This window comes from Strix aluco, chromosome 5 (genome assembly GCF_031877795.1).
Source record: "Strix aluco isolate bStrAlu1 chromosome 5, bStrAlu1.hap1, whole genome shotgun sequence".
Lineage (NCBI taxonomy): Eukaryota > Metazoa > Chordata > Aves > Strigiformes > Strigidae > Strix > Strix aluco.
In genome coordinates this window covers 88,246,909-88,254,311 of record NC_133935.1, presented here as the reverse complement: position 1 = coordinate 88,254,311, position 7,403 = coordinate 88,246,909, and positions in this window count along the sequence as shown.

Below are 7,403 nucleotides of genomic sequence, written 5' to 3'. Positions count from 1 at the left end.
GAGGCTCTTCCCAAGTTCCCAGCGACTCGTCAGGAGCAGGTTAACGGCACGTCCTTCGCTTTCAGCCCGGAAAATTTTTCTTGATGAAAATATCTCCACGCTCACGGCCTCCTAAATCTAACTCAGCGCTTAATCCCTGAGCTGGTCAGGCCTACGAGCTTTATCATCTCCCAAGAATGGCAAGAGCAGAAGGCCGTCAGCCTTCCTCCCGCAGAGCCGGGCGACCCGCCTCTTCCTCAGCAGCCCGGCGCCATGGTCTGGTCACCCTCGTGTCTCGATCCCGTTTGACCTGTCCAGTGTTTCGCCATTTCCTCCTGCGACTCCTCGATCCCGACACTCTCCACCGCTTTTAAGATCGTTTTATGACTTCACATTTTCTCACAGCAACTAAATCATCTCCTTTTTGATGAGCTAAAGAAACCCCGAGCTCGAAGTACCTCACAAAAGACCTTTTCTTCCAACTCTCGGACCATTTTCATCGTTTCTTTTTTTAGTTCTTCCCGTTTTTCGGAGTCTTTGAAAAACATTAACACATTGCAGCTGGATACTCTGCTCGTTCCTCCATATTTTGCACGAGGTAAAATCCTCTCCTGATCCTTATTTCCCAGTTTCAAGGTTCCTGATCCCTCGCTCCCACGGGCTTGGCTTTGCCAACGAGGTGTAACCGCTTTGTCCGCTGCAACAAGTGCTGACAAAAGATATTTCCTTTCTCCACAGCTCATGTCTTGCTTAAGACCTGACTGAGGAAAGGGTACGGCCACAAATTGTCTACGAAATCAGATCTCTGCACAGTTCCCGTTTCGTACGGCAGTAAATCAAGCGTCTTGCCTTTTGAAAGTGCTGAATACTTAAATTATACCTTCAAAATCCACCAAAAGCAGAGAATTAGTGGAACGCATTATTTATTAACTCGCTTTTCAGCCGTAGGCTTGTTTACTCTTTGTCACATGCCCCGGCCAGCAGAGGGGTTCAGGGGAAGATGACCTTGGTATTTGGACGAGGAAGAGGGAATTTTATGAGTCTGTTGGCGTATCGATCATCCCACCCACGGCTGCAGCCGCTGCCAAGTCACAGACACTGTTTAGGTGCTGGTTTTAGCTTAAAACCTTTGTGAGTCTCTTGAGAAACACCCCTGGAAGAAGAGTTGTGATGGTCTGGAGAACCACAAAGGAGCTGAAAAACCACCAAAGCCACAAAGAAGCTGGAGAACCACCAAAGCCATGAAGGAGCTGGAGAACCACCAAGGCCACGAAGGAGCTGGAGAACCACCAACATCCCGAAGGATCTGGAGAACCACCAGCACCATGAAGAGGCTGGAGAACCACCAAGGCCGTGGTACAAAGCACAGGTGTGATGGGGAGTGGCTGAGGGAACTGGGGGGGTTTAGTGTGGAGAAGAGGAGGCTGAGGGGAGACCTCATGGCCCTCTGCAACTGCCTGAAAGGAGGGTGCAGAGAGGGGGGATGAGTCTCTTGAGCCAAGGAACCAGCGGCAGGCCAAGAGGGAATGGCCTCAAGCTGCGCCAGGGCAGGGTCAGACTGGCTCTTAGGAAGGATTTCTTTGCAGAAGGGGTTGTTGGGCGTTGGAATGGGCTGCCCAGGGCAGGGGGGGAGTCCCCATCCCTGGAGGGGTTGAAGAGTCGGGTTGACCCAGCGCTGAGGGATCTGGTGGAGTTGGGAACGGTCAGGGTGAGGTTCATGGTTGGACTGGAGGAGCTTCAAGGGCTTTTCCAACCCAGATGGTTCTGGGATTCCATGGGCCCGAGGATGGGCAGCAGGAGCACGACTCCATTTTCCAGTGCAGGACGACCAGCCCTGACCTCACCCTCCGGAGCTGCCCTGAAGGTCGAACCCACGTGTCTCGCCAGGAAAGGCCCCGCCTCAGTTTCCCTCTGCCCACGGCGAGATGGTGTCAAGAAACCAACACCCCCAACCCTCCCCAACCCCACCACCTCATTCCCAATTTATTTCAACGCTTCTGTGCCTCGTCCTGACCCCGGGTTGTGGCTGTTTTGGGACCCAAAGGGGGGAGCGTGCCGGTGGGTTCCCACAGAGCCCCTCTCCCAACGTGCAGAGCGTTGACCCCCTCCCCGTGACACCCCAAAACCCAAACCCAGAGCCAGAACCACGTGGCCATCACATCACTCCGTCACCTCGCTGGGGGGTTATGAACACCCTCCCGCTCCGCCAGCGGGGCCGGGAGGCGTCAAGAGGGAACAGCAACGACCTTCCCCTGCCAAAACGAACCCCCAGAACCCTCCTGGGCGGTTGTAAATCCGTGGGTTTTTTTTTTTTTTTCTACAGGCAGGGGCGGAGGGAGGAGCAGAAATCCAGGGGGACGGAGCGAGGTGGCGCAGGGTTTAATAAAGCACCGGAGGCCGCGTGCCGGGTGCGCGGGGGGCAGAGGAATGTCCCCGCTGCTCCTCCCGACTATTTAGGGAAGCGGCGGCGCAGCCGGAGGAGGCCCCAGCGCTCACGTCCTGGCGTCCCTCCACCGCCCCGCTGGCTGCTCTCCCGGCCCTGCACCCGTCACCCTGCCACGGGGAAACGAGGCCGAGTGCCCCCACCCAACATCCCAGCGCTCGGCTTGGAAAGAAAAAAATAATTAAAAATTAAAAATAAAAATGGTCGGGAGCGGGGAGAAGCCGCACGTGGCGTCTCGGCCTTGGTGGGGGCTGTTGGGAGAGAAGAGGCTGAGCTGGAGGGAACCGTTCGGGGGGTGATGTCAGGGAGCAGCGATGCGGGGGAGCTGCCAGGCGCGGGACGGACGGACGGACAGACGGGGGGGGGACAGGGAGACGTGTCCTTGTCCCGGCACGACGCGGTGACCCGGCACTGGGCGCACGGGGATGGTGGCTGCGGCCTCCCTGGATGCTCCCGGTGGGGGGTGCCCCCCACTTCTGCCTTAAAATTAACTAAACACTTTGGGATTTAAGGGAAAAGAGCCGGTTTCTGCTCTGGCCGGGCGGAGCGGGGCTGAGGGATGCGCGTGGCCGGTGGCCCAGGGCTCCTGCTCGCCCCTTTGGGCCCCAAAACTCCAAAACAAATCAGTGACCGGCTGCACCCGGAGCGCTCGGAGCGGCTGCGGGACACACAAACCCCCCAGCGGGGCGAGGGCGCTGCACCCACCTCCCAGCACCCAGCACTCAGCACCCAGCACTCAGCACCCAGCTCCCAGCTCGTGGGGCAGCTGTGGTTTACCCAACTGCCTGACCCCGCTGCATGTTTGCTGGTTTGCAGGGCTTTAGGCCCCCCCAAGAAGTTTATAAATTAATTAATTAACTAATTTTTTTTAAAAAGTTGAAAATATTTTAATTTTTTTTTAATTTAAAAGACAAAAATGTAAAAAATAAGTATTTTAAAATAAAGAAATAAATTTTAGAATTTAGAATTTTTTTAAAAAATAATAAAAATTAAAAAACATTGTTAAAAAACCCATTTTTAAAAAATTTAAAAAGAAACCATTTTTAAAAATTTAAAAATAAAAATTAAAATTTAAAAAAAATTAAATAACATTGTTAAAAACAAAAAAAATAAATGTAAAAAATAAACTTTTAAAATTTAAAAATAAAAATGTTACAAACAGAAAAAATTTTCAATTTATAAATATTTCTTTAACATTTAAAAATCAAAATAGTTTTAAAATTTTTTTCACAGTTAAAAACATTTTTTTAAAAACAAATTATTAAAAAATTAAATAAATAATTTTTTAAAAATTGATCTTTTTAAAAAATTTTAAAAATTAAAAAACATTTTTAAAACTACAAAAAGAAATTAAAAAAAAAAATTAAAGACTTTCCCAAGGGACTCCCTGCCCCCGGCGCAGATTGCTTTAATTAAAGCGACTCTCGGGCTGAACCCCCCCGCAGGACCCCCCCGCTCCCTCCGGCCCTGCTTGGCCTCGGGTCCTTCATCCGCTCCCTGCGGCCGCTCTGTCCTGGGGAACGACCCGGGAGTGACGGAAACACCCGGAGAGTGACGGAAACACCCCGGGAGTGACGGAAACAACCAGAGAGTGACAGAAACAACCGGAGAGTGACGGAAACAACCGGAGAGTGACGGAAACACCCCGGGAGTGACAGAAACAACCGGAGAGTGACGGAAACAACCGGAGAGTGACGGAAACAACCGGAGAGTGACAGAAACAACCAGAGAGTGACGGAAACAACCGGAGAGTGACGGAAACAACCGGAGAGTGACGGAAACACCCCGGGAGTGACAGAAACAACCGGAGAGTGACGGAAACAACCGGAGAGTGACAGAAACACCCAGAGAGTGACGGAAACACCCGGAGAGTGACAGAAACACCCGGAGAGTGACGGAAACACCCAGAGAGTGACAGAAACAGCCGAGGAGTGACAGAAAACCAACCTGAGCGGGTAAAACATCCACGGTACCAGAAAGTTTGTACAGGGGATTAAAAAAAAAAAACCTCTGGCGGGACAACAACGCTTTTGCTGTTTTTTTTTTTTTGAGAAGTCACGCTTGTTGGCTTGGGCCCAGCCGAGGCCAACACCCCCCTCTGCTTACCACAAAACACGCGTAAAACGGGTGAAAAAATTGAAAGTTGGGAAAATTGCAGGGTCTCCTCAGAGCTCCCCCTCCCGCTACGCCGGACCCGCGGAGACAAAGAAACGTCGACGGGCCTTGTCGCCTTCCCTACGCCACGTTGATTATCTACGTGGTTTTATTTCCTAAATTAGTTAAAAAAAAAGCTCGTGGAGGGGCGTTGGGCTGATAAACCCCCCCCGGGGACCCCCGGCAGCGTCTCGGGGGTTGTGGGCGTGGGGTCAGCCAGGCCGGGGCAGCTCCAGCAGCGGGGAAACGCTCCCAGGGGGATGGGACCTTGCTGGGGGGGGTGGGGGTGGGGGTGGGTGGCGTCTGGGGCGCGGGGCAACCCCCAAAACGTCGCTTAGTCCTGCAAAATTTTACAAAATTTTGTAAAATCTTCACCGGCTGCGATGCCGCTGCTCCGGCCTCCCGCTCCCTACACGCTCGGCTTACCTGCAACACATCCCAAACTTATTTTTTTCAGAAGGCAGAAGTGGCAGAATTAATTTTTTTTTTTTTTTAATTTATTTATTTTTTCCAGAGAATCCCCAAATTGCCGCCGGGCCAGGGGCAGCCGCTCCAGCCAAACCCCAGACCCCCCAGGGCCGGGGCTGAGCAACCCCCGACACCAAACCGCCCCCAGAACCAGCGGCAGAACCCACCAGCACCCGGTGGGGAAGATGAATTTGGGTTAAAACGCTTGTTTTTGATGAAGATTTACCCCTGAGGTGCCGTGGGGACCCTGTGAAGAGCAACGAACTCCCCGCTCCTCTCAAAGGCGCCAAAAATGTGGCCGAGACACAAAAATGTCACTGTGGGAGGAAAAGTTTGAGATAACGGAAAACGTGAAGTTTCTCCTTCCAACACTGAAGAATTTTGGCGCGGAATTAGCAGAAGGTTTATACTCAGAGTTGTCTCATCGCCTCCTACAACTCCCTCTCCTTTCGCCTTGTCCCCACCCCGGTGACCCCCAGACCGGGTGGCAAAAAGGTTCCTGGTGGTGTTTTTGGGGCGTAACCGCGGTTTTTGGACAGCGAACCTTCTGGGTAAATATCAAACACTCACATTTCTCATCCCCCCCCCCCAACCTCCACCATCAATTATTTCGCATTTCTGAGCTTCTTAATTTTGGAGAACAAGCTCCGCCAACACGCGCTGAGATGGGGCTGAGCTTTGACATCCCGGAGAGATTCGGAGCAAACGGGGAAAAAATAATGAAGAGAGGTTAAAAAAAAAATCAACAGAGGTTAAAAAAAACCAACAGAGGTTAAAAATCAAGAGAGATGAAAAAAAAAAAATCAGTCTCGGTGGCGGGGAAAAACGGGGCGACTCACCCGGCCCGGGAAGCGAACCGCCTCGGTCAGGAAGCCGCCAAGAAATTGGCCAAATTAAGGACAAAAAAGAGCTGGAAGTTGATCTGCGTTACCCAAGGGGGTGTCTTGTCCCCCCCTAATTAACTAATGAGTTAATAAAGAGGTGATTTGAGGCAGCCGCAGGCAGAGGGTGGGAGCGCGGGTGCGCTTCCTGCTGTGGGTTTGGGCAGGCTCCCCCCGGCCCTGTGGCCAAAACCCGGCTGAAAGAGCCCCAAAATATAATCCTGTCGCTATGATTATAATCGCAATTAAAAATATAATCACCCCGGGCAGCTGGCCGGGAGCCCGGGAAGCGCCGGCTCCGGGAATTCCCATCCAACACCCGCCCACCCGCCGCCCCCGCGTGGCTTCGGCGTCGACAGGGCCGAGTGCTCCCCCTCACGGCAGCGGCGACCGAGGCGATCTCGGGGAGATTTTAACCAAAAATAGAAAAATTAAGAGGCGGAGAAAGGGAAATCAGCGCCGGGGCGGGAGCGAAACGCGACGTCCCACCCCGAGACCCAACGCGGCGGCGGGCGAGAACGGTTTCGTTTCTCGGTGGAAGGAGCGAAGGGGAAAGTCCCCTCCTCGCGTGATAACCCCCAAAAACCTGATTTTTTCCCCCAAATTTGTCCTCGCGACGGCAGAGCTGGGGACGCGGGTCCCAGCAAATCCAAGGTGGGGGGAGCGTGGCTGGTGGAAAAATGAGAATAAAAGAATAAACCAAACACCGCCGGGCGAGGCGAAGCCCCGGCGCTGCCCGAAAGGGGAAACGCGTGACCCTCCTCCCGCTTCCTTCCCCTTTCCCTGATATTTCGACCCAAAATCTCATCGGCGGGGCCGTCGTGTCCCACCCGCGGGCCTCCTGCTGCGGCCGGCAGGGAAAGTAACGCTCCAGCATCCCAGAAACCGGCATTTTTGGGGCCTTTTTCGGGAGTTTGGAGCATCGGGGATGTGTGTAGGGAGCCGTGGGGAAGAGGAGGCGCGGGGTTAGGCCGGGTTTAGGCAGGCGAGGGGCTTAGGGCGCGCCTAAACCCTGCGGGGAGGGGCAGCAGCGGGCTAAACGGAATAATAATAAATAAACCCACTGAAATTTGCAAGTTAAATAAGGCGATTCTTCCCCAAAGCTGAAGCCTCCTCCCGCGGGACGCCCCACGCAGGGCGGGCGCCCCCCCCCGCCCCTAATTAGGGCTAATTAAGAGGCAGCTTAAGGGTCCTTAAACTGCTGTTCCCAGGGGCGGGGGTCGCCCCGCCCATCGCCCACCGCCCCGCCCCTTCCCCGCGTCGTTGCCGGGCAACAGCCCCAGAGAGAAGCGGGAGGGTGAGGGCGCTCCCACGATGAGTGACAGCGGGCGCGGCCAATCAAGCGCGGTGCGGGGGCTGGGGGCGGGCTCCCCACTCGGTGGGGGAATCCCCGCGCGTGGCGTGGGGCGCGCAGATGGCGCGGGGATGCAAATGTATGTAAATGAGATGGTAATGAGGCGGTTGAGGGGCGGAGGGAC